Source organism: Choristoneura fumiferana, chromosome 10 (assembly GCF_025370935.1).
Source record: "Choristoneura fumiferana chromosome 10, NRCan_CFum_1, whole genome shotgun sequence".
NCBI classification, from domain to species: domain Eukaryota; kingdom Metazoa; phylum Arthropoda; class Insecta; order Lepidoptera; family Tortricidae; genus Choristoneura; species Choristoneura fumiferana.
This window is the reverse complement of record NC_133481.1, coordinates 16389506-16416503: the sequence shown is the minus strand read 5'-3', so window position 1 is coordinate 16416503 and position 26998 is coordinate 16389506. Positions and strand designations below refer to the sequence as shown.

Below are 26998 nucleotides of genomic sequence, written 5' to 3'. Positions count from 1 at the left end.
AATTTCAATGGCCAAAGTTACCCTTCAAGGCTAAAGTAGCCCAGTGTTACGGTATAATTATGTAGAAGGATTATTAAATAATTAAAACAGCCATCATAAATTCCTTAATCTATAGTTAGCTCTGACTCGTCCGAACAGCTAGGGTGTAAAATTCCCTGACTGCCTACAATCAGGCTTCTTTCAATCATGGGTCAATTGCGACCCATCTTGGACTAGAGACGTGATTTTGGTCAATGCGTAAAAAACTATTCAACTTACATAAGAACCTGTTAAATTTTACGAAAATAACAAAAAAAAAATTGTTGTATACATTCAAACTAAACAACAAAAATAAGAGTAAATGAAACGTAAACATCCGTGCAGAATAAACACCCTTATTCGAAAACGACGACACAACAAAAAATCTCAGCGTGCTTTTTAAAAACATTTACCCGAGCATGTTTACACCACACCACGATATTTAACCAAGTGTGCCCGCTCTCATTAAAGAACAATTAATGAGGTAGGACGCAACCGCGGCCCACTAATTGATGAAGTCATGCGTTTTATTAAAGTACATGTTTTTCTGAAGGGTTGTAATGACGTTGGTGCTGGTGGGTAGTTTAATAAAACTGGTACAATATAATATATTTTGACAGTGGAAATGAAAAACTTCTAAAGCGCCAAAATGCTACGTTTGAGAAATGTATTTTGAAATAAAAAATAAAGCTTTTTTTATACTACTGGATGGCAAACGAGCAAGTGGGTGTCCTGATGGTAAAAGATCACCACCGCCCATAGACACCTGCAACACCAGGGGATTGCAGATGCGTTGCCAACCTAGAGGCCTAAGATGGGATACCTGAAGTGCCAGTAATTTCACCGGCTGCCTTACTCTCCACGCCGAAACACAACAGTGCAAGCACTGCTGCTTCATGGCAGGATTAGCGAACAAGATGGTGGTAGCAATCCGGGCGGACCTTGCACTAGGTCCTACCACCTGCTGCTGGTGGGTAGTTTAATAAAACTGGTACAATATAATATATTTTGACAGTGGAAATGAAAAACTTCTAAAGCGCCAAAATGCTACGTTTGAGAAATGTATTTTGAACTAAGAAAATAAAGTTATTTTCACAAAGTAGCATTTTTAACGCTTTAGTAATTTTTTTTTATCGAACAGATGGCAAACGAGCAGGCGGGTGACTTGATGGTTAGTGATCACCGCCACCCATGGACACCTACAGCATTATTAGGACTGCGGGTGCATTGCCGGCCTTGCAGTAGGCGATACACGTTTTCCTTCCCACTGACAATTTGGTTTTTTGTTTTGGATATTTTTAAGCATAAATTGTGACAATTTTTTGTCTGGCTTTTTAAAGTTTTCCTCAAAATAACTTTTATAGTATCACGTCGTCTGACCGTCCGTTAGTCTGTCTATCACGACCATTATTAAAAAAACCGTAAAGATATTAAGTTTATTTATATCATCAACGGTAATACTATTCGTCTGCTGAGTACGAACATAGGCCTCTTCGTAGAATGAGAGGGTTTAGTTTACCCTGTAGTTCCCACGAGGGTCCAGTGCGGATTGAAAGCTTCACACAAACTGCTGAATTTCTTCGTAGATGCATGCAGGTTTACTCATGATGTTTTCCTTCATCGAAAAGAACATGATAAATTTCGAATGTTATTTTGCATAACAATTTCGAAATAGTCAAGTACCTATAGTTTTTAATTAATTTTTGACAGTAAACAATCAGGCTGACATTAGGTATTTATAATGCAAAAAAACAATCCCTCATAAATTTAATATAATTGACACTTTAAAAAAAAACAAAATATTACATCAATTAGCGTAATTAAAATAGATGCGATCAAAACGTAGACGCGTCACACTCCAAAGTATCGCATGTATTTTTCCAAATAATAACGCCGCGCTTCGTTTCCAAAGAGTACAATACGCTTCAGTATCAGTTTGTAACAAGAGATTGTTATAAGGCACGGACCGAGATGGGAACAATAGGAACGGCGAGCGGTACAACTAACGTTTCATGCGATAGCCATCCGGGAATAGAAACGGCACGGCAATCTTGATTTGCCGTACGCTATTTAGATTGGGTCTCATTGGACGTTGTTTTCGAATGAGTTTTGCATAATATAGGTCGTAATTTTGACAACATAAACTGATAGTACTTTTTATTATACGATTTTATTAAAAAAAACCAGCCAAGTGCGTATCGGACGTCAGACATTTAGGGTTCTGTGTTCAGTCAGCAGTGTCAGAGTCAGAAGTGGATGAGCGGTTACGGTGCTCAAAATGATATACAAACGACGAAACGACTAGGACTACTACGAAATTTCAAAGAAGAAAAAAACATTTTTTCAATATAATGGTACCTACTTGTTAGTTAAATGTACGTAACATTACCACCAAATTTAATGTGTATACACCAACTGGCGCAAACGTGTGTTGGAGGGTCGCAAGTACTGCGATGAAGCCTTGCTCAAGACACTTGCTGACAAGAGACAGAAATGACACCAAGGCGGTTCTGCACCAACCTCCTTAAACTTCTCTTGTCAGGTCTGTGTATGTACCATCAGCCAAATATGTTCTACCACCCTAAAGTTGATAATCGTTGCATGTCATAAAACAATAATGCCATAAGACATGTCTGTGAACTTGAAAGTTCGACTTTAGCGACATATTCATTTGATAAGAACTTGTTTAAAAATTGATAGACCACTTATTTGGCTGATGGTACAGTCAAGTGTAAACATATGAATTTATTCAGAGTTCCAACTAAATAAGTACCATAGACTCTTATTCCGACGCAATAAGGCCGTAGTAACATATTTTTGAGTGTTTCGAATAGTTACTTATTTTTGTACTTGACTGTACATGTCGTTCTGGCATCGGTCTAGTCAGCCACCAAAGACGTTGTGGACAGGCAACAGGCCACAATTCGTCTGGACTAGACGCGTAGGCCTGACTGATGAGATCAATAGAAATTTTCAAATTCGCAGTACATAATTTTCTAAAAAATATTACTGGTGATTTCGTCATCGTAAGTATTATGCCACATTTTTTCTTCAATAATAAAGAGCTCCCGCATCTATCCTTTCCTTTTATTTATTCAAAAGATTATTATTAGAATCGAATTAGTGAAAATTACAAAGTCACGCCAGATATCATTATTTCTATTATACCTAAGCCTTTTATAAATTGTGTTTGGGCAAACTACTAAATAATGTTTACATTAATGATTTAAAGTCAGTAAAGTAAAATAGTATCATTAATAAAATGTTAAGGGTTATATTGAAATAACATTTAAATTGATATTAAGAAAAAAAAAATTCCACACGTAGTTAATATTTTTTGAAGTTCTTGTATATTTCATGTTTTTTTTTCTTTTAAAGTTGGGTTCCGTAGTATTTACTTATACGTCTGTTCGTGTGTTTGTGTGTTTGTACATCAAAATTATTTGTCCAAAAAATAGGTAGCGGTATTAAGACGATATATAGAAATATATGCGACATTCTAATGACACAAATCGAATGCTCAATCTTTATACAAAACCATTACACCTTTAAAATATCATTCAAAGTAAAGTGCGAGTCGGACTCGCGCACCGAGAGTTCCGTAAAAATTAACAAAAAAAAATGGAAAATATTTTTATCATTATGATCTAATTGAAAATGTATGCTTTTTGTAATTTTTTCTTTATCTGTGCGAGACGTTGCTTCGTACCAAATTTCAAGATTCTGAATTCACGGAAAGTACCCTGTAGGTTTTGGATTCCCTTGCGAGTGTCGAAAATTTGCAGCATAAACAGCTATATTATCTTTTGATTTCGTTGGCGTAGAAATTTTATTTTTTCACAGCTCCAAGGAATAGTAGACTTGACTGTTTGATATGAATTTCAGCTTAATACCTCCACGCGTTCCTGAGAAAAAGAGTCTTGACAGACAGACCCTTTAAGGGTTCCATTTTTTTCTTTTGAGGTACGGAACCCTAAAAAGCAACAAATTAACACCAATTTAAAAAAAAATATATAATATAATAAGTTAAGTCCAAATCTATCCCACTAATCCCACCAGTATTATACGTGAAAAAGTTTATTAGACTGTTTTCTTGTTTGTTACCTCTTCTCGTCTAAACCACTCAACCAATTTACATTATACAGATAGTTTGAGTCCGGGGAAGGACATAGGACAGTTTTTATCCCGCAAAATTGCACAGTTCCCGCGGGATAGCGATAAATGAATTCTATGCGGCCGGAGTCGCGGGCAATAGCAATTTCTTAATAAAAAATACCTATCAACATTCTTGCACAACCTGTACAAAATAATGCTTAAAAATCTCCCAAACAAAAACCTCACAACTTTATTTTTACCGGGGTTGTGAGAAAACAGCATGGCAAAGGGAAAGCATGTTTTGTTGATCACGTTCTATCCGAGCGTGACAGGTGGCCTACGCAACAACAGGTCAACGAACTCTAAGGCTCCGTTCGCAAATTAGACCAACGTTACGAAAATAAGAAAATTACTTGACAAATAGTACAGTAGTCTTTACTGATAAAATTGATAGGACTTGTGTAGATATGCTTGAGAAATTTATTAATGAAAATATTAAAAATGATCATGATAGAGCTTTGATCATATTTGATTGAGAAAAATTTATTTGTTTGCGGAATAAATGTGCGGAATAAATGAATAAAAAGCCGTGGTGGCCTAGTGGTTTGACCTATCGCCTCTCAAGCAGAGGGTCGTGGGTTCAAACCCCGGCTCGCACCTCTGAGTTTTTCGAAATTCATGTGCGGAGTTACATTTGAAATTCACCACGAGCGAAGGAAAACATCGTGAGGAAACCTGCACAAACCTGCGAAGCAATTCAATGGTGCGTGTGAAGTTCCCAATCCGCACTGGGCCCGCGTGGGAACTATGGCCCAAGCCCTCTTGTTCTGAGAGGAGGCCTGTGCCCAGCAGTGGGACGTATATAGGCTGAGATGATAAGATGATGATGGAATAAATATGCAGCTGAACAATAAAAAGTGTTTGAATCTATTATAAAAAGAACAGCTTTTGTAAATAATATCAACCAATTTGAATTAGCAAATTCTGCTGCTGATTCACATAATTTACTTATCTAGAATATAGTATTGAGATTACATTTGAAATTTACCACTAGCTATGCGGTGAAGGAAAACATCGTGAGAAAACCTGTACAAACCTGCGAAGCAATTCAATGCTGCGTGTGAAGTTCCCAATCCGCACTGGGCCCGCGTGGGATAGGAGGCCTGTGCCCAGCAGTGGGACGTATATAGACTGGGATGAATGGATGGAGTATTGAGATTATTATGTATCAAAGTATATGAAATGATGTCTCACGAAATAACTCACTACGAGAATAATCAAAAGTAACGATTGAGCTACATAAAAATTGTAATGCAATGCACAATCAATGCAATCAGACAGTACGCAACATAAACAAAGTAAACCATAGCTTTACGACATAAATATTAGTAAGTCTTTACACAATTTATAAAATAAATAACTAGGTTTATGTAATTTTAACTAAGTAAGGTCGGATTCGTGGGGATTTGATAGCACAATCAAACCCCAAACCAGAACGTAAATGTAAAACGCAATGTTGTCAAAAACTCACCATTAGAAACCGTAGCGCCGGGCATTATAACCAATGCACCCCCCAAAAATATCGCAACGCTCACTGAAAACTTCAACTTACGCCAGAAAACTGTATTTTCTATTTGATTTAGTACACAATTAAAATTTTATTCACAGTGGTACACAATCGCGATTGGTTGAGGTTATGGGCGGGCGGACGGTGCTCTCTCGCCGCTAGCCGGACGACAACTGCCGCCCGCCTGGAGTCAGCTCCCCGCCCGCCCTTGCTGCCCTTTCTTTGTTTCGCATCCCCCACCAACCTTAAGGTTATCAATTGAGGTACGAGATGGTTTTAATATGCTGTAAAGGTGCGCTTTTGGTAATTTTGATCGTGATTCTGTTACGTTGTTGAGGTATGATAATATAATAGTGTAGGTACATGTTTGGAGAGTACCTAAATAGAGTATTACTTTTACTACTTACTAGCTGTTGCCACGATTCCGCCTGCGTAAAGTATACTGTACTTCATCTAAATCGGTTCAGTAGATCCAGAGATTACCCCCTACAACCTCAGAAGTTTTTGCGGAGGTCCATATCAATGAACTAAAAGAATTGATTTGCTCACCCGCGACCTGATATGCGTGTTCATGCAGTTCCTCCACCTCCACACTGTAAGAACACACACAAATCACACAAACCCATCTATCACCACCACCACAATACACTGACGCGTTTCGTACTCAACCAGAGCTCATCTTCAGGGCAACACAACCGTACACCGCTACCAGATGTTAGACTAATATCACTTAATATTGTATTAAAATCTAAATTCCTCCTTAAAAGCTGTGTTTTTTTTTGTACATTGGGATTCCATCCACGCTACGACTAATCTGTAGATACTAAGATCAAATACAAACAAGGAAAACGTCGTTCCGTGTGGGATTACGATTCATATTTGATATCACGTCACATCATACTCGTAATAGCTCAAATATAAGCATATAAAAATAAAGGTCACATGTCTTAGCTAACATACAGTTACTATACACCATATATGTTCATTGGTTGTTTCCACCATTTTGAAAGAATTTGGATCAGTCCCCTTGCTGAAATAAATACCTTAACTTTTCTTAAGAACCGGGCTCTCAAATTAAGACCAAATTTTCGCTAACCTGTCTAGTAGTTTAGGAGATTAGAGCATTCAAAGTAATGATTTTTGTAATAAGATATTACGTATCTCCAATATGAATCGGTCGGAGTTGAGTTTCTTGCCGGCTTTTTCCGAACCGGTGGTAGATTTTTTTGACATTCATAAGTGCTTCTTATAGCCTAAATTGAATAAAAATATTTTGATGTTGACTTTCACTTCGAATAATACGCTCGACTATGATATTCGATAGCCTAACTAAGTTCGTTGCAGCTCTAGCAATTGCACCGCAAGCGTCGGTATCCAATACCTGGGCTTAACTGGCACGCAGTTAAGACCATCTATTGTACTAAAGCATTACCTATCTAAATTAATAATTAGGCTATACATTAAGAACCTGATTAACCACTCACTGATATTTTTAATGTTACAGATACCTGTTTCATTCGAATAAAAAGAGAAGCCATCATATTTATCTGTCACACCAAAATTTATCAATGAATGGTGAAACAGGCACTTTGTATTAAGTGTAATGTATGAGGATTGTGGGTGCTAAGTGTAATGTAAGTATATTTGTAAGGTATGAGGATTGTGGGTGCGAACTCGGGCTTACAGCTCTAAGTTTTACAAAATTTGTGTGCGAAGTTATATTTATGAATCTGCCATGAATTTTCCAGTAGGTAAGAGAATCTAGCATACACATCTGCGAAGCAATTTTATTATTTACTAGCTGTTGCCCGCGGCTTCGCCCCCGTTGTTATTTTTCTAAATTTTCTTCCATAAAAGCTTCTCCTGACAATAACAAACATAACAAAAAAAGAATTAGTAAAATCGGTCCAGCCGTTCCCGAGTTTTGCGCTTAGCAACATATTTTACGATTCATTTTTATTTATTTAGATGTATTTGGAACACTATCAGTCATACGTAGCTCATGAACAAATAAGGCATCGAAAAACGTCTGAGAGATTTGCTCAATATCTACATCGTCGAATAAATTAACGTAACTCCATCACTACAAGGACGTATGACATAATTGCCACAGAATCCAGTCTATTTCAGCTTTTATTTAATTTATTAACACTAGTTAATTAATGGGTAACGCTCCCGTTGCCGTGCGCTATATTTATTAAATTCCCGTTATCCGTTACGTTAATTGAGTAACGATAACGTTATTTTCCCATTTTCGGGAGCGAAGCTCCGCCTTTAACTTTATTATGATGATATGATAAAATGATTACGGTTCGCCTAGAATAATTTTGTAAGACTAATTTTGGGATGTTATCAATGTTTCATAAATAATATATTATGAGTTTGAGTGTATTTTCAAACTAGTCTTTTTAATGTTATCATTAGTTTATTGACGCGGAATTTGCTCCCATTGTCCTTCTGCATACAAACAGTCAAGGTCACCGCTTCCAGCGCGCACCGTATTTGCCCCTTTTAAACCTCTGGCGCAACAAGAGTATAAGTTTGCTTATTTTAAATTTAGTATGTAGATAGTTTAACACCCTAGAAAGTGTCTTACATTAGTAATTATCGCGGAAAATTGCATAGTTTACACAGAATAGCGATAAATATTTTTTTTGCAGACGTACTCGAGGGAAAGAGCTAGTCTGGGTTTAATACCTCTATGTTTGCATGTAACCGCTTTTGGTGTACTATAAAAATATAAGAAAATAATGAGCTAAGTAACTACTTTTCATCAAAATCTTTCATAATAAACGACGTAAACCTCAAACGGCTGCATGCAACGCAAGTCAAGCAATCACGAATATTGAAACGGTATCAAACTTTCACAAAAATAAAAAAGTAATGAATAATATTTCCATACCCTTTAGCCCACTACTAAAAGCTTTATAGACATGCCAACGTTAAAACATGTTGCTTTTACGATACAAGAACCATTAACTATTGTCAAAAATAATATCGAATGGTGCGTCGGCGTCTGAATGGTCGATATTACAATGTCAGTTCATATCGACGATCTAGAATTGGACTATTAGGTTTATGAGTCAGTATGTTGGCAATTCTTAATGTTCACGATAAAACTGAGACATTGTTGTATTTTCACATTAAAATAAACGTAGTCGGGTTTGTACTCGTATTTGCTTATGTAACACAACCCAAAAGTTACGTTGAACAAATATAGAAATGTTTGGTTGTGTGTGAACTCTGCTTTTGTAGAAATATTATAACCCAAATAATTCGTAAAGAAAAAGACTGAAACGAACATTTTTGACGATAATAGTTCCCATAACAATAGGGGAAATATAGTTAGACATCCTAAGTTGTGTTTTTTTTTTTTTTAATAAATATTATTAAACATAGAAAGATAATGGACGTATTCATTTATTTATTGGATATCGATTTATTTTTTAGTCTATTATCACGGAAAGAACAGGCCCAAAAAACAGCGTTTCCACCAATATTGTGCGAGGGATGTGTTTTTCATTAACCAATAGATCTTCATTTACACATCCTCGTAGAGCACATCTCTGGTAGAAACAGCTGAGCGGAGCTGGTTAATGAAAAAACCTATTTCTCTCAAACACATCCTCGCGCATCTTTGGTGGGAACGCTGCTTAATGCTGTTTTAAAAACAGACAATATTTTGGAGTCCAAAAGGACTTATATCTCAATAATTATCTCTATATTTTGATAAGAATGAAGATTTAAACTAGAGAACATCTTTTTAAATCTACTATCTTATACATAAGCAATTAAGTAAGGAGTAAAAGCATGTCAATGAAAACACTCCAATTAGCATGCAATCAGCTAAATGAGAATCAACCGAGTTCACTGTACATTGCTGGCTCGGCCGACAGGTGTTCCAAGTCTCAGCGGTCGCGGTGTGCCGACGGCTCAATGAATAATGTATGCCGCAGATCGGTGCACTGTGCGTCGATGCCATTATTTTGTAACGAGTCCCTGGTACGCGACCGCGCAAACAAGCGATTTGTTATCAAAGGCGATTTTTCAGACGCAATATTGTCACAACTTTGAAAAAATCTCGCATCTTAAATCAATAAGGTACGTCAGTAAAAAATCCCCTTGAAAGAAACTAACACTTGAAGGAAACTAGAGTTGCGGGGTAAAAACGAAGTTGAATTTTCACAGTGAATCGAAAATCAATCAATCAATTTTAGCTCATTAAAGATTAAAAAATCTTCGAATTAGATCGATTTTACTTATAAAACCACTCCCTATTTAATTTATCTTTCTAAGATAGACATGAAGCATCCCTTTGATAAAGGGGTTAACAGATAGGGTTCGTTGCACTCATAAGTATTTCCCATAAAGTTTAGTAATCAAATCTCCCGGTTTGACTTTGCAAAATGCAAAAGGGTGGTCAGTACTCGATTGAATGAAGTCATAATTACATTCTTTGGGGGAGTGAATAATAGTGCTATATAATGTTTGATGAATTTGATTTTGTTGCGCGAACTTGTTATTGTAAAACTCGAATAGTCATACGAGGGTTGAAAGGCTTTCTCTTTTGTGGTGACCCCCACGCTATACAAGGTTTTTTTATATAAGAGGGGGGAAACAAGCATGCGGGTCAGCTAATAGAAATCAATCGCCGTCGCCCATGGACATCCGCAACACGAGGGTCATCACAGGTGTGTTGCCGGCCCTTTGAGGAACTAATTTAAATAAATAAAAATATATAGAATTTTCTCTATTATGGCCATTGCAGTAAGTGGACAGACTAATGTGAAGACGACGTTTATTAGCTGAATTAGTTGAAGAAAATAAACTTGCTTACTTACTATCAGGGCGCAGTGACCCAATTTGGGTCTTAGAAAAAAAAACAAGAAAGATTAATTTTATTTGCCAAAATTAGGCACAGCAAAGAAAATACTACAGTCAATGATAACAAACTACATGAACGAATCCAGTGTTGTTGCCGCTTCACGCAATCCGTACCGTTGCCGCCTGGTAAATGCCCGTGCCCTACCTGGTTTTAGAAGAAGACGGACCAATCTCCTCCCGTGGGTGGCGTAAAAGGCGACGAAGGGACCTGGATGAGAGAGTGGGCAGCAGCGCTCTCCATTGCCAACTACGAACCTCGGACTCCAGGGGCCCGTTTCTCGAAGCTTTAGTCTAATAATATTAGTGTTTTGTCTCATTTTTTCATGTTTCGTCATGTCTGTTTGTCTGTACGTCCGCGTCTTTGCTCAGGGACTATCAATGCTAGAAAGCTGTAATTTTGTACGAATATATATGTAAACTATGCCGACAAAATGGTACAATAAGAAATTTGTAAAAATTTTTTAGAGTACTTCCCGTAGACGTAAAGTGGGGGTGATTTTTTTTCTCATCAAACCTTGTAGTGTAAGGTATTGTTGGATAGGTCTTTTAAAACCATTAGGGGTTGCTAAAATGATTTTTCGATTCAGCGATATGTTTGAAAAATATTCAACTTTAAAGTGCAATTTTCATCAAAATCGAGCGTCCCTCCCCCCTCTAAAATCTAAACAGGTAGTAAGTACATCAAACTTCCTAGGAAAACTATAACGGTTAAGTTCTCTTGAGAATTATTAGTACTTGGAAAGTTAATTTACGAAACAAACCCAATGATAGTTGTTCTAACACTGACTTTATTCACAATTAGTAATACAAAATATGCTAAGGTAGCGTGTCGATGTCGCACAGTACATGAATGTGTGCGTAAATAGCTACAATATTATTAACAAATGACCTAAATTAAAGAATCATTGACACGACACTTATACATTATCGTGCGGTAACCCGTACACTCAGAAACGTATTACAATTTTTTTTCGTACGGAACCCTATTTTGGGCGTGTCCGACACGCTCTTGGCCGGTACTTTTCATACTATTTATGAGACAAAACACTTATATTATTAGACTAATATGCTTTGAGATACATGGCTCAGCTCACTGCAGTGTAGAATGCAATGGGAAACACACTATTTTCCCAAGAAACTTGTCATAAAGGTTAACCACTGATCCGTGCAGCGACTTAAAAGGATACGCGAGTCGTAGAAAGTCGTTAGCATGCGGCCGAACTAAAGCAACCGCAGGACGCCGCGCAGGTAGCGTTTCGAATTAGTCGCCGTTTCTACATGTCGCAAATGTACTTGGTGTTATTTATTGCAGTGCAATGCAGCTGTTATTGTGATTTCTTTCTGTGCGGTCAGCTTCAGTGGAAACTGCGCAAAGATATAAACTAACTTGTTAAATTAAGGGATCGATGATTATTAATCAATAGGATTCAACGTAAGTCAAAGGATTTCCAGGCCGGCCGAATTAATAACTCTTTGCTTTACAGAACCGTGACGTTCAAAGATTAACTGAAGGCGATCCCTTTATGGGATAACTAGCTTTTGCCCGCGGCTTCGCCCGCGTGTAATTCGGTTATCGCGCGCTGTTCCCTCGGGAACTGTGCATTGTTTCGGGATAAAAAGTAGCCTATGTCACTCTCTGGGGCCATAAACTATCTTAATGCTAAAAATCACGTCGATCCGTCGCTCGGTTACGGCGTGAAAGACGGACAAATATACACATAAACACACACACTTTCGCATTTATAGTATTAGTATGGATTAGCCTTTATACATAGTTTTTTTTATTATCTATTCTGTGAGTTTGTTGTGTTTTATGAACAATACAATACGTATACTTATCAGGGCCAAACAGTCCATCAGCATCATAAAATTTACAATATCATCGTCCACATACCAACATTTAATTTCTCAACCAAACCCAAGTATTCCGGGAATCCCGAAACACGTGTATTGAGCCGAAACAACATTCAAATACTATTTTGTAAGGGTTATTCTCGCAAAGCCCGCGATTTAAGTCGTCCATGACAACGGGACTGCGTTAGATGGGTTACATCGGGCAACACTATTTTAGCATTCTACTTTTGTCCTTTTCTTTCTTGGTATGTTGGAAAGAGAGATGAATGCGATGAAGTGAGTCTGGGCGATCCGTGGTACTAAGGTTAGAGCAGGTCGAATGAATAATGCAAGCCAGCGAGCTGTGCGATTATACCAAATCGTAGCAACACAGTGGAATTAGGGCTTTACGTTACTTTATTTCTAGGGTCCCGAGTTTATAGGATAAAAATAGAACCCTTGTCGGATTGCTTGCGAGTTTTTAGAGACATGATATTTTTTACGTTTTCAACCTCCGAAAATTTGAAAAAAAATATCAAAACTTGAGGGCTATGGAGAGTTCTATGCTCGGGGTTTCTCTGCGGGATAGAATCAGAAATGATGATATCCGCCTAGATAGAACTAAGGTTACCGACACGGCCCGAAGAATTGCGAAACTGAAGTGGCAGTGGGCGGGGCACATTGCTCGCAGGACTGATGGCCAATGGGGTCAGAAGGTTCTCGAATGGCGTCCGCGGACCGGGAGATGAGCTGTCAGTAGGCCTCCAAGATGGAGCGACGACCTGGTTAAGATCGCGGGATCACGTTGGACGCGGAAAGCACAAGACCGGTCTGAGTGGAGAGCCTTGGGGGAGACCTATGTCCAGCAGTGGACGTCTTTCGGCTAACATGATGATGATGATAAAAACTTAAAAAAAAAACCGTCCAAGTGCGAGTTGGACTCGCGCACGAATGGTTCCGTACCATTATCTATACAACATTAGATATTAGCAAAAAAATGGCAAAAAATTAAGTTTTTTCTATCGGAGCTCCCCCCCTTAAATATCCATTTTATTTTAATTTAATTATTTATTTTTAAAGTGATTATCCAACTAAAGATTCTGTGAATATTTCAAGCGTCTACCTGTCGCCGTTATTAATATCAAGCAAAAAACGGCAAAACAATCACGTTTGATGTATGGGAGCCCCCCTAAATATTTATTTTATTCTGTTTTTAGTATTTGTTGTTATAGCGGCCACAGTAATACATAATCTGTGAAAATTTCAAGTGTCCAACTATTTCGACTCAAGAGATAGAGCCCTGTGAGCGAGGTCTCAGTAATAGAGTTCCGTAAAAAAACCACAAGTTTGTGGTTGAGAAATGCGACCTGTACGGGAGAGTAGCCGGACATTCTGACAGACATACGAAAACATTTTTGCCCAAGGTGAAACGGAGACGCTATTCTCGCGCTTCGAGTTACAAAGCAATAATAAGCTAACAACCCTAATAAGAAGGCATTTTTTATCCTAGAAAAGAGCAAATTTCCCTCGGGATGCAGCCAAAGTTGTAACAGTAAAACTTTTATATCGTTTAAAACTCTACGCATAGAATTGTGTGACAGTATTAAACCCGTTTATACACATGAAAAAATATAAGCTACAAGGAAACATATCGTAACTAACATAACTGAGATCTTAGAGGTATTAGAATAACACACAAAGCACTTATGACCGGAGATTGAAATGTACGCTGTCCACTCTTTTAAAAAATAGAACAGAACAGTGATCACAATGCTCGTGTAATTGCGTGCGTGTTTATGTGACAGTTTTGTTTTATTATAACTGTGTGGTTGTGTGTTGTAAGCATTGCACATTGCCATTTCAATTAAACCTGTCTGTAACTGTAATAAACTGTAAGTCTTCAAATTACTTCAGAATGTTTCACAAACATTTTGGGTTATTTTGACTGGACGTCCCTGTGAAGCTTTTTCATCTGAATTTTTGGCTCAATCAATATGAAAGTTTTCTCTATTGTAGCCTATACAAGATCGCCTATGAGGTGGGGTGGACTGACCACATGAAAGCGGCAGTAAATGGCTCATCATCACTACATGAATGCACGAGAAAGTGTTGTGAAGCTTGCCACCAACACCTGAAGCGATGACCACGACCACTCTGTCAAGAGTGATACCGACAAAGAAGAAGCCTATAAGTACAAGGGTGTTTTTAAATTTCCCGCATTCCCTTTGAACACTCAGCAAAGCATGGAAATATTTTTATCCAATGTCCCGAAACAAATCTACAGGTGCGTTCAGTCAAATTTAATCAATCACCTGCTGAAATATTCTAGAAAAAAATATTAAATTGCCCTTGCCTAGGTCTACCTTGCCCCCACAAAAGTGTTTTTTAAGATAAATCTCTAGTCATCTCGCGTCGTAAGTCCTTTCTGGAATTACTAAATCGAGATCCCACCTCATACAACGGTCGCGGTATTTTTCATAAAAATTCTTGTCGATGCTCGTTTCAAATTCTAATTTTTCTAACCTTCGTCAGCTTCGCCGTGACCATTTTAAAATGACCCCCCGCGCTTCCCTCGTCACAACATCATCGGTGTAACGGTAGCGATCGTATTAACACCTAGAGATTAAATTAAACTGGCCATGGATTATGATGGGGGAGACTGTGGTAAAAAAAAAACATAAATAATAACCTGTATTAGATAGAGAGAGAGTGTGTGTGAGAGAGAGAGATGAGAAAGAGAGAGAGGTAGAGAGGGAGAGAGAGCGAGACATTCACACATATTCGATACACAAGGTAAAATATATTGAGAAGGAAAACATTTTGAAAGAACACCGAAGAGCATAAGTAACTATTGCCGTTCAAGTTTTATGATAGATAGGTTTTTAGGTAGGTATGTTCGTGCTGTGCCCGGTTTTAGAATTGGACCGATACATATTTTTCCGTGGCTTTTGTAAAACGTGACAAAGGAATTTTATGTGATAGTGGGCAGCAACGCTCTCTATTGCCAACTAAGAATGTCGGACTGCAGCTCTGCGGTGTGGAAGGCAAGGGTACACACTACACTACTACACTATTTCACTACTATACTAATTTTCCTCAAGGAAGCTGTCATGAAGGTTCACTACTGATCCTCATCTAGACGACCACGACCACTCTATAAAGTATGTAACGATTTAGAAAAAGAAGGACCCAGAGGCAAGTTAATTGATGACGATGTGACAGTTTTAGATCTTTCGCTTTTATATAGTCGATCGTTAAAATTCCAAATAATAAAAAAAAATCGATTTTGTCAGCTAGCTCCCGCGCTACAAGGTTGACAAGCATGGCGGCGCGGTTGCCTAGCAACGAGACGCTTTGAAGTGCGTCCCCTATTAACGAACGATCGTGGCATGGCGAGACTGGCCTTTTTAGTCGTGATCAACAGTTTTACCCCTATTACACTATTTTCTGTCAAGCTCTTAACGTGACAGATATAAATGATGCCGTCTCTGTCAGTCCTCTTCAATGACTAAGATGCGAAATATTTTTTGTAAGACCTTTTTATTTGATTTATGAATTAATACTCATGTAGATGGTGCGAGAAATTATAGTGTGTTAGTAATATTCAAAGTGAAGTAAAGCAAAATTTCAAATTTATTGAGTTTAAATGTATAAAAGGTATTAATTAAATAACTGAAAAAATAACTTTGTACGGTGAGTAGTCTCTAACAGTTACGAATGTATGGGTAACATAATACGTCAACTAAACGTTTAGCGATTCCATTATTATTTTGCAGGTGGTAGGACCTTATGCAAGATCCGCCTGGATTGCTATCACCATCTTACTCGCTAATCCTGCCGTGAAGCAGCAGTGCTTGCATTGTTCTGTTTCAGTCTCTAAGTTACGAAGTATGGGTAACATAATACTCGTTTGCCTAAACGTTTAGCGTTCCATTATTATTTTGCAGGTGGTAGGACCTTGACCAAAATCTTAAATGTTTTTTAAATAATTAAGGTGAAAGTATTGTGTATCATTCAGAAGCCAGTACAGTGGCACGTATGCCGGGAAGATGTTGATTTAAAAGAACAAATGCCATGAGATGTTCAATTTCACCTTGTCTGAAAAGTCTTAAAAAATGAATACATTAATATTTTACGCGACTAGTGTTTGTGAGTATACGAAATATTGTAATAATAAAACTGTTCTCGTATCATTACTTTAATAATAATTATAGTTACTAATTCAAGATATAACACTGAGACGAAGCTCGCACAGGCTAGCCTTACTATGCCACGTGAAAAAATATCGAAGGGAAAATAATTATGGTGCAATTTTTTTGTTCGCACACATAATTATTCTTGTTTGTATTTGTGTTGATATTTCGCTTTATTAGCAACAAGTAAAGGAAATTTTAATAAAATTTTCCGATACCTATTTTGAAATGTAAAAAAATATTAAACATAATATCGTAATTCATTGCTGTAAGAAGTTTACGAGTAACTTGTATTTTTTAATTAAGCTACAGGATAATAAATTAATTTAATTAATTATATGAATTATAAGATATCTCAACCTATATCTGATCTACTCTATAATTGGACGTATATTTTTAATATCAGACTAAGAAGGTTTGATGAGGAAACCTTATAAAATATCTATTCTTTGTGTGCTAGTAAAATAAGTCACAAAATATGGGTAATCATTTTTGTAGACTTAATTATACCACGGCATTTATGTTTACAGAAATCCGTATTTCTTTGACCTTTCAACAATCGTGATTTCGTGTCTTTTACGGATTTTTTTTTAATAAAATAAGACAACATCATATAATAGATACTCGTATATTATGTGTTATGTACTTGGATTTTATATTATACCTAGGGATTCACTCCGGCCTCGTACAGGTGCAATAGAAAAAAAGTTTAGTATTTTTTGAGTTATATTAATTTGGGGAGAGTAACTGAGAGATAAGTCCAAACACTGAATACTGCCAATTATTATTTATTCCCATATAGGACGAGTACACAGTCCTATGGGCGAGAGACTACTGGCGAGCCCGTCGGTATAGCTAACCTACAAAGATATCGTTATATAGCTAGCTATACCACTGTGTCGCTACAAAAGAAATGAAGAAGAAGAATGGGTAGATCCCTTTAATGTGCGCGAGACCAAATTGCACTTAGCCTGTTTTATCACTATTTAACGACAATTTTCGAAAAACTCAGAGGTGCGAGCCGGGGTTTGAACCCACGACCCTCTGCTTGAGAGGCGATAGGTCAAACCACTAGGCCACCACGGCGATCTCTGAGTTTTTCGAAATTCATGTGCGGAATTAAATTTGAAATTTACCACGAGCTATGCGGTGAAGGAAAACATCGTGAGGAAACCTGCACAAACCTGCAAAGCAATTCAATGGTGCCTGTGAAGTTCCCAATCCGCACTGGGCCCGCGTGGGAACTATGGCCCAAGCCCTCTTGTTCTGAGAGGAGGCCTGTGCCCAGCAGTGGGACGTATATAGGCTGGGATGAACGACAATTTTAATAAAACCTAGGACTGGCAGGTTAAATCAGAACGTGAACATGTCATTACGCACCGTGACTTGTCAAAAAGAGCAATTTATTCAACGCGTTGAGTGAAAAAATAAATTGACATTGTCATCACGGAAAATGTTTCCACCGTCCGACCCTCATTCCGGCAAACCGGCGCTTCTCAACAAAATATGTTTATCAATTTACATGGTAAGTAATTTTTTTTCGAAGGCCCACTCTATTTTAGGGTTCTGTACCTCGCTACAGGAAAAAATGGAATCCTTATAAGATCAATGAGCTAAAAACAATTACTTCGCTCACCTGCGACATTATAACTAACTAGTATTTGCAACAAATGTATGTTCATGCAGCTCCTCCACTTACACGCTGTATGAACACACATTTGTTGCATAGATGTGGTTATCATCATAAGGTTACGCGTGAGCAAAGTAATTGTTTTTAGTTTGTTGATATGTACCTCCGCAAAGTAACGTTTGATTCAATAAATTTCTTATAAGATCACTTTGTCGTCTGACTGTCCGTCTGTCTAGAGTCTTTTGGTCATGAACACGTGGACGTATCAAGCCGAAATTAATATCAATATCAAACCCCTACCCCTTCCAACCCCTTACCGCTTCCTACCCCTTGAAGCAATCATTTAAGTTAACGCATTCAAAAGATACAGCCATTAAAAAAGTGTATCCATAGAAATTGCAACGATCCTGTTATACCCCTTGTATCGTCCATGGGTGACGGTGATTGCTTGCCATCAGGTGATACGCATGCTCGTTTTCCCTCTTATAAAAATATTTAAAAAAGCATGAAATAAAAACGATCCGACTTAAAAAAAGTCATGTTTCAAGGTCACCTTAAACATGCTTGATTGACGACCGAAACATGTTTCAAAGGCAATAAAAATTAGTCACAATAAAATAACCAACCACCAATGAAACAGAATCAAAAACCCACCTCAGCCTGTGTCGCGCTAATTGTATTTTTCCCTCATAAAAAGTTCATGAATTTCGTCGCTAGTCGGGCCGTTTCGGGCTTTAATGACCTCTCATACGGACGGATAATGCGTTCATCACGCTGGACAGACGCTAATAAAACGCACAAAAGCCGTCGCCTAAAGTGGCACAGTGAACATGCTTAAAACAATTTGAAAGGCAAAAATTTCAACAGTTAGGGCCTAGCTAGATGAGCCATCTTACATAACCAGCACTAGAAGGGGCTATATACTTTCTAATTCAAAAAGATTTTGGTTTTGTATCTTGTCACTTTTCTTGCCAATTTAGGTTCCGAAAAGTTAGAAACGAGCGCGCCGCGGTAAAGAAAGAAAGAAAGAAAATATTTATTTGCCAATAGTAACCATGCAAGATAAAAGATAAAATACAACACAGATTATAAAAAAAAATATATAAAGCACTAGGACCCAATTAATTTAGGAAATAATTTGGATCCCACCAGCAGCGCTGGTTATGGGAAATTATTATGTTAAGTACCTATGTACGTACAAACTGTGGCACCTGCAACAGTACGCGAAGGTATAGCTAGTGCCACGATCATTGTGTGTCACACACATGACTTATATAATTTGTATTTTTATTTTATTTTGTGAGTCTTACCCTTCCCGTATTACTGTGTAACGCGCTGTGGGACGGGCGCAGGCTGAAAATCAGCGCTGCTGACTCCCTCTACCGGCAGCATTAAATACTGAGGAGCCTGAGCCTTTTGCCACATACCTTTTTGTAACGTGTTTGTTTTGTTTTTGCTTTTTTTTGACATGTGTCCTTTTTTTCTGCTTCTTTTTGTTTATGTTCACTGTATTGATAGGTATTTTAAGCGTGGCAATAAATGCATATTATTATTTTAATTAATATTAGTATTATGGCACGAGATCATTACACAGAGTGAGTTGATGACTGCCGATCGATTACGAACGGGTGCTGAAGACGGGCCGCTGACATTGCTACTGACTGCGTCATTCTGTGTGCGCGTGATGCTGAAGTCAACTTGATAATTATTGTGTGCGTACTCTTCTTCGTTCATCATAGTCGCAAGACATCAACTGTTAGAATGCCACAATGAACGACAACTCGCCGCTAAATTGTATCCAATAGTTTCCCGTAATTCTTACAATATCACCAGTCCCGGGTACTGCCTTTTCGCAACTTACCGTTTAGCAACCTATTTCATTTCGCCAACTGTAAAACTAAAAATTTCAGGATTTAAATATTTCAGGACCATCGTGTAGAAAGCACCCTTTACGTTAGATTAGTTTTATAAAAATCCTGAAATAGTCAGTCAGTTTCAGTTAATATTAAACAGTTGGGAAATTGAAAGTTGCGAAATAAAACAGGTTGCCAAACGTCATTTGCCGAAACATTAGTAAACCAGTCAGTTCATCTAACTGCGCTGCTTTAGCTATGTCAAATTAGTAAAAACACTATGACGCACTGTTAGCTAGCCTGTGTACTTAGGAACCGGAAACAGTACCAATACTGCTATCTTACTAGGATTTGTATACGTATTCCGCTGCTTTAGCTCTGCCAGATTAGTAAAAAACAATGTCGTACTGTTAGCTATCTGTTTACTGTGGTACCGGCAACAGTATGCGACGACACGGGTGATTGATGACTGCCGATCGATTACGAACGAGTGCTGTGGACGCGCCGCTGTCATTGTCACTGACTGTATGTGTGCGTGTGTGAGGTGTCAATGTCTGCTTGATACGTATTAGGTACGCGTACAGACCTACTTTTAATACTGAAAACCAATAATTTATTCGTCTAAAAAAGTATCTAACCAATACGCAAAAATTACTAAAACGTCTACTTTTCGAAAATAAAATACAAGTGATATGAGTGCAGTTCAAAAAAGTTGAAACCCTAACGTCGTTAATTAAAATTTAATAATTTAATTGATTTGAATATTTCCCGGTTGTGACATGAAAATGAACCAAACCAATACAATTGTAAGGGTAATTTTCATGTCACAACGAAACTTTTTCCACTGTCGTTTTGAATGGTTAAGTGCGATTTAACATGGGCTATATTTTTGGTCTCCACCCATATACTTTTCAGGTTTATTTCAGAGCAAAATGGCCAAAAGAAAACAAAAACATAGGAGCTCCGCGAAGTGAAACTGTGTTGTCTCACCCACATTACTGTGACAAGTGCTAATGTGCCGCATGTAAAAATATGAAATTGTTTGTTGGAATTAATTCTTCGTTGCAAATATAAATAAATATAAAATTAAACAATTTTAGCACGGCACAGTAAAATAGCAATTTAAACTAAAAATTTGCACAAATCAATGTCTTTTGTATCGGATAATCAGTTGCGAGACGTTGATTGATTTTTCAATCGTCTGTCTGAAGATTATCGGTCTACCGCGATTAATCAACGATTAAATTTGTAGGACGAAATGGATGAATTTAACAATTTGCTAAATGGACTTGTATTTCATTCGTCATTTAATTTTTGCTCATTCATAGGCCATTTTAATAAAACGAAAAGCAGCACAATTACTGTTTTTCCAAGAAAAACATTTTTTTTTAATTCGAGAAAGCAAAATCATTATGGCCGAATTGAGATACTCCTTTTTCTAAAGTTGGTCTAAAATTTATTTGCGAGCACACATGTAAAAAGAGGATAAAAATAATAGACGACGAAAAAGATTTTATTGATTTGGATTGGAGTGCAGTGAGAAAGCAAGATAAAAACGAAGTTATTCGACAAAATACGATCCGAAAACACTGTCCAGTAAAATCCAGGGGTGCGAAATTTTCACCTCAAACAGCAAAAACAACTGCAAAGCGCAAAACTTGACGACCAACGAACACGATATCGTTATATTCGCGTACGTTTCCTCTCTGAATATACCTAATTAGGGTACCGAGGTTCATTTCCGCAGCTTTGTAGTTTGAGAAAGAGCCGGACCGAAATTATTCAAATACCAAACCGAAGGGAAATATAGGTATGGCTGTAACGAGTAGGCCAGATTCACGGGTTTTTGTATGGAGCGGGGGCGTAATGCAATTTCGGTGTGTCGTATACATTGTCAGTCATTTGTTTGTTGGTGTTAGCGATCCTGATGAGATTTAGGACCTGTTTCACAACTCTCTAATAAGTTGTGATATTTCATGAGTCAAAAATCAGTACGGTCAGCATCAAAAGTAACTGCACACTTTTGCACTTTGTCGTTTTACAGCCACTTACTTAACACTATACAAGATCGACAAATACTAATGCGACAGAGTAACAAACAAATAAATAAACAGGTCAAGTTAAATTAAAATTCAAAATTCAAATTCAAATCATTTATTCAGTAAATAGGCCGCAATGGGCACTTATAGGTACACGTCATTTTTTAAACTAGCAGCGCTTTCGGAAAGACATCATTGCCAATAAGAATGCGCCGCAAGAAACTTGGCAGAAAGTCCTTTTTTTACAAAATACTTAAGTAAATACAGTTAAACAAATAATAAAAAAAAATACAAAAAAAAAGAAAGAATACAGTGATGTATGGGGTCTCTTAGTTACAAAACTAAACACTAACTATATCTACGTTCAGTGAAAGTGTAGAATGCTTCCACCGTCACAAATTAAATAATAATAATATTTTAATTCTGAAATATACATTTCAGGTCAAGTAACCACTAAGCTTTTGGATTCCGAAGGCAAGATCACGTCTGCCGCCCCCAAAGTTAGCTTGCTTAAAGAAAAGCTTGTAAAAAAGCAAATCGCTGTTTGTGACGCTGACTGTGCATGGTAATTAAAAACAAAAAACCAGTTAAGTGAGAGTCCGATTCGCACACAAAAAGTTTTTGCACCGTCGGACTTAAAAAAGGTTTGTTGTTGAGGACTGTCTTTAATTTTGCACTCAATTTCGTTTTTGCTAATACCATGTTGTTCTAGTGGCTATGTAGTAGTACGTACTACGTAAAAGTTTCAATCGTCGAGCCAATGCCGATGTAAATTACCTTACTTTAATAAAACAGGACTGTAACTTCGCCGAGGTCCATAACAATGACTTACATATATGGAAACAATCACTTTGCTCACCCGTGACCATAAAATAGCTACGTTTATGCAACAAAAACACTGCATGGTGGACGAAGTGATGAATTCTGGTTGAGTTCGAAACGCATCAGCGTAATGTGTTGGTAGTGACAGTTGGGTTTGTTTGATGTGTGTGTTCTTACATCGTGGAGGTGGAGGAGCTGCATGAACGTACATTTGTTGCATAGACGTACTTACCGTAAGATCTTGGGTGATCAAAGTAATTGTTTCTAGTTCATGGTAAATACCATCGCAAAACCATAAGGCCCACTACGGACGGACTATTTCAACTGCAACGTAACTGCCAAGTGCCGACTGCCCATACATTTCGATTGCAGTCAGAGTGCAGTTGCTGTCCGTCTGTACTGGCCCTAACAGATACAGAATTCATACGCGCATTATTAGCCGTAACACAAGCCGTAACAATTTAACAAGAAAAATTCACGTGAAACACTCCCATAAAAAACTCAAACAAATCTTTTTGATACCATGTCCGTCACCTAAATCCCGTCATAAAAAGCTCGTTCCGATGGTGCGTAAGACCCGGTCCGGTCCGGTCTTGAATAATTTACGGGACGCGGGCGCAAGTAATTTGAACAAATTATAACGGCCGACGGGCGATTACCCCTGCTCGGGTGTCAGAGGAAAAATCGGACCCTTGCGTGGGGTGACCATGGGCACGGCATCGAAAGGAAATTCCTTAAAAGTCTGATGGTAAAGTTTTAGTCAAAAGTCTGTGGTGGTTCAGATTGTCAAAAATTTCCTCCCATTCTGAGAGGAGGCCTGTGCCCAGCAGTGGGGACGTGATCATGATGAACCATCTTAGTACTTCAAAAGTGATATTTTCTACTTCAAAAACATTTCGGTAATATACCTAATTGGTAACTTTTTCGTCAATTTAGATTTCGGAAAATTAGGCACGACGACGAGCAAAGGGAGAAAGAGTGTTAGTATCTACAATTCTGACCACAATGCGCGAGCTGAATGAGCGAAGCGAGCGCGCCTCGACAACGGTCGGCGAAGTGTCAGGATCGAATAATTTGGACCCTACCATGCTGGATATGTCAGAGGATAATTTCTCTTAAAATCTTGATATGGTTACCCTACCCTTGCATGGCACGTTTTTAATCAGGGCGATGCGACTGTGATTCCTTGCGGGGATTAATTGCGTCCGTGTATTGAATGGTCGCTGTCGTTACGTCTGTGAAAAAATTGAACGGCGAAGGTAATCAGAAAGTTGGCTCGTCGCCTATATGCATCCCACTGCTGGGCATAGGTCACCCTCTCAGAAAGAAATGGCTTGGGCCGTAGCTCTACCACTTCTTGAGAGACCATAGGTATCACACTAGCCCATCACAACTTTATTTTATTAGTTCTCAGCCAGCAACATCATTTTTCACCGCAAACAATCCATTCCGCAATTTTCCGATTTTCAATTGTACCCAGGCATTATTCAATTATTCCGTTTCTCGATTGAAAAATGAAGGCTTCAAATGGAAACATCTACTTTGTGGCATCTGCACCTGTTGCGGAACTAATCAGTCAGCCGTAATCTGCCGCAGCAGCCTGCCTAAATATTTGCATTACTTACCTACCAAGCTGGAAATGACTGTGAAAAAACCGGTTTGGAGAGGATTATGCTCATGTCCTTCAGTTTGGTAGAGAAAAGGTTGATTTTAGTGTAACTTAGATAAAGTCTGGTCACGGAGCACGAAGACCTTCGTACAATGACCTTCACTATTTGTCTATGTTCATCATCATCATCATCATCCTCTCAGAACAAGAGGGCTTGGGCCATAGTTCCCACGCGGGCCCAGTGCGGATTGGGAACTTCAACACACACCATTGAATTGCTTCGCAGGTTTGTGCAGGTTTCCTCACGATGTTTTCCTTCACCGCAAAGCTCGTGGTAAATTTCAAATGTAATTCCGCACATGAATTTCGAAAAACTCAGAGGTGCGAGCCGGGATTTGAACCCACGACCCTCAGCTTGAGAGGCGATAGGTCAAACCACTTTGCCACCACGGCTTGTTGTTAATAATTGCCGTCGCGCTCGCACAGATGAATTTGTACGAATTCGACGTCAAATATTCACACGTGAGTGACAGAGACACGTGGTGATGGTCATTGCGCAAAATTCTTCGTGTTTCGTGACCGTACTTTGGTTAGGATATTAGGCAGGTAGGATAGAAGGGAAACGCGGCGGCTTAAGTTAAGATAGGTTGATCAGAACGCGTGCGTTTTTAGTTATTTTTTTCGTATTGCTAAATAAAATACATAATAATAATATTTTAAAAATGTAACTCATGACCTGGTGCGAAATATTTACGCCTTACAAAGGTTTTTTTTTAGACAATTTTGAGATTTATTTCTATTGAAAGGAGTATAAATTGTCGTATTCTAAGTGTATGAATCCTCGAATATATCTAAAGCTTAGCAGGTAATGATTTAGGGAGAGATTTAATGAATACAATAAATGCACAAGAAGCTCGGTGCGCCCTTAATGGCATATATATCTTAAGGAGAAACCTATCTCAATTTTTCATATCAGTCTTATATAAAGCTGTGTTAATCAATTTAATTACACTAAATTACAAGACTAATCATTCCCAGCTAACTATCAATATAAATCACTTTAAATATACTTACACAAACCCCACAAAAAACCGCTCACTCTTTTAAAAAACCCTCTTTATTTATTTAAAAGCTTTCAGACACTTTCACGGCGTCGCAAACAAAACAGAACAAGAATTATATCGCAAATAACGAAGCCAGCATGTTGGAAGTAATTATTGGCTGTTCCAGAGGGAAAACCGAAGCGTTACTGACTTGAAGTCGGGAAAAAAGTCGTAGACTTCCAGACAGGCTGTACAAAATGAGGCATAGAAAGTGGTTCTATAAAATGTGTCTTCTCTTTGCTCTTGGAAACTAAAACATAGTTTTCTTTTCTGCAAGGTGTTAGGCATAGAACTAAAAAGAATATTATAAGCTTGATGAAGTAACAACAAGGCATTCTATTTTTGCCAATTTTTCATTTAAGTATTGTGTTATGTGATATTTTATGTCTCATCATAATACTCTAGCAAATTGAGAGTCGGAAAATATGACAACTGAAAGTTTTCTCGATGCATCTGCGATCCAAAGTAGCGTTAAAATATTTTTCATTTTGTAAATTTTATTCCGAATCTATAAATTTCTAGGCTTCCCCACTAGGTAGACTGACGACATCGTGAGAATTGCGGGCAACCGGTGGATGCAAGTGGCGATTGTCGCGTTCTACGGGGAAGGCCTTTGTTCAGCAATGGACGTCTTCTGATGATGATTAATTTCTTACGAGGTAATTTTAAGGAATGGGCGTTTTCAAAAAAAGTGTACCCTTTCTTTTTGGAATTTTGGAAAAAAAAATGTTTTTCCTACTCAGAATCAGGAGCACAATCGATTCCGATAGTTTAAAAAAGTGTCCCCAAATAAAAATCAGTTTTGCGACGTTTTTAGGGTTCCCTACCTCGAAGAGAAAAAACGGAAACCTTATAAGATAACTTTTTTCGTCCGTCCGTCTATCAAAACCCTTTTTCTCAGGAACGCGTGGAGATATCAAGCTGAAATTTATATCAAATACTTAAGTCTACTGTCCCTTGGAGCTGTGAAAAAATCAAACTTCTAAGCAAACGCAATCAAAAGATACAGCCGTTTATGCCGCAAATTTCCGCAAATTTTCGAAACTTGCAAGGGAATCAAAACCTACAGTGTACTTCCCGTGAACTCAGAATCTTGAAATTTGGTACGAAGCAACGTCTTATAGCACAGATAAAGAAAAAATTGCGAAAAAACCGTAAATTTTTAGTTACATCATATAATAAAAATATTTTAAATAATTTTAAAGTTACTACTTACAGGCTTGTACGGAAACCTCGGTGCGCGAGCCTGACTCGTACTTGGCCGTGTTTTGTTTCCATACACTCAGTAAGGGCATGACAAAACAGACTCATAAAATGTTGTATGAAAAATGGGTCATTTTTAAACGATCGGA

At 37.9% G+C, this 26998-nt stretch overlaps 1 protein-coding gene across 7 annotated transcripts in view; it reads right to left on the bottom strand.

Annotated features, from left to right (window-relative positions):
- LOC141432186 (CUGBP Elav-like family member 1) overlaps nt 1-26998 on the bottom strand; it is a 531549-nt gene that overhangs the window by 466253 nt on the left and 38298 nt on the right. For 3 of the 7 annotated variants that reach the window (XM_074093669.1, XM_074093672.1, XM_074093673.1), the window contains exon 1: nt 5726-5845. The exons of 3 other annotated variants lie outside the window; for them this stretch is intronic. The gene's annotated coding sequence lies outside the window, so the exon portion shown is untranslated. Of the gene's footprint in view, nt 1-5644; nt 5664-5725; nt 5846-26998 lie in introns of those variants that run through there. One more of the 7 variants, XM_074093676.1, reaches the window with a different exon arrangement.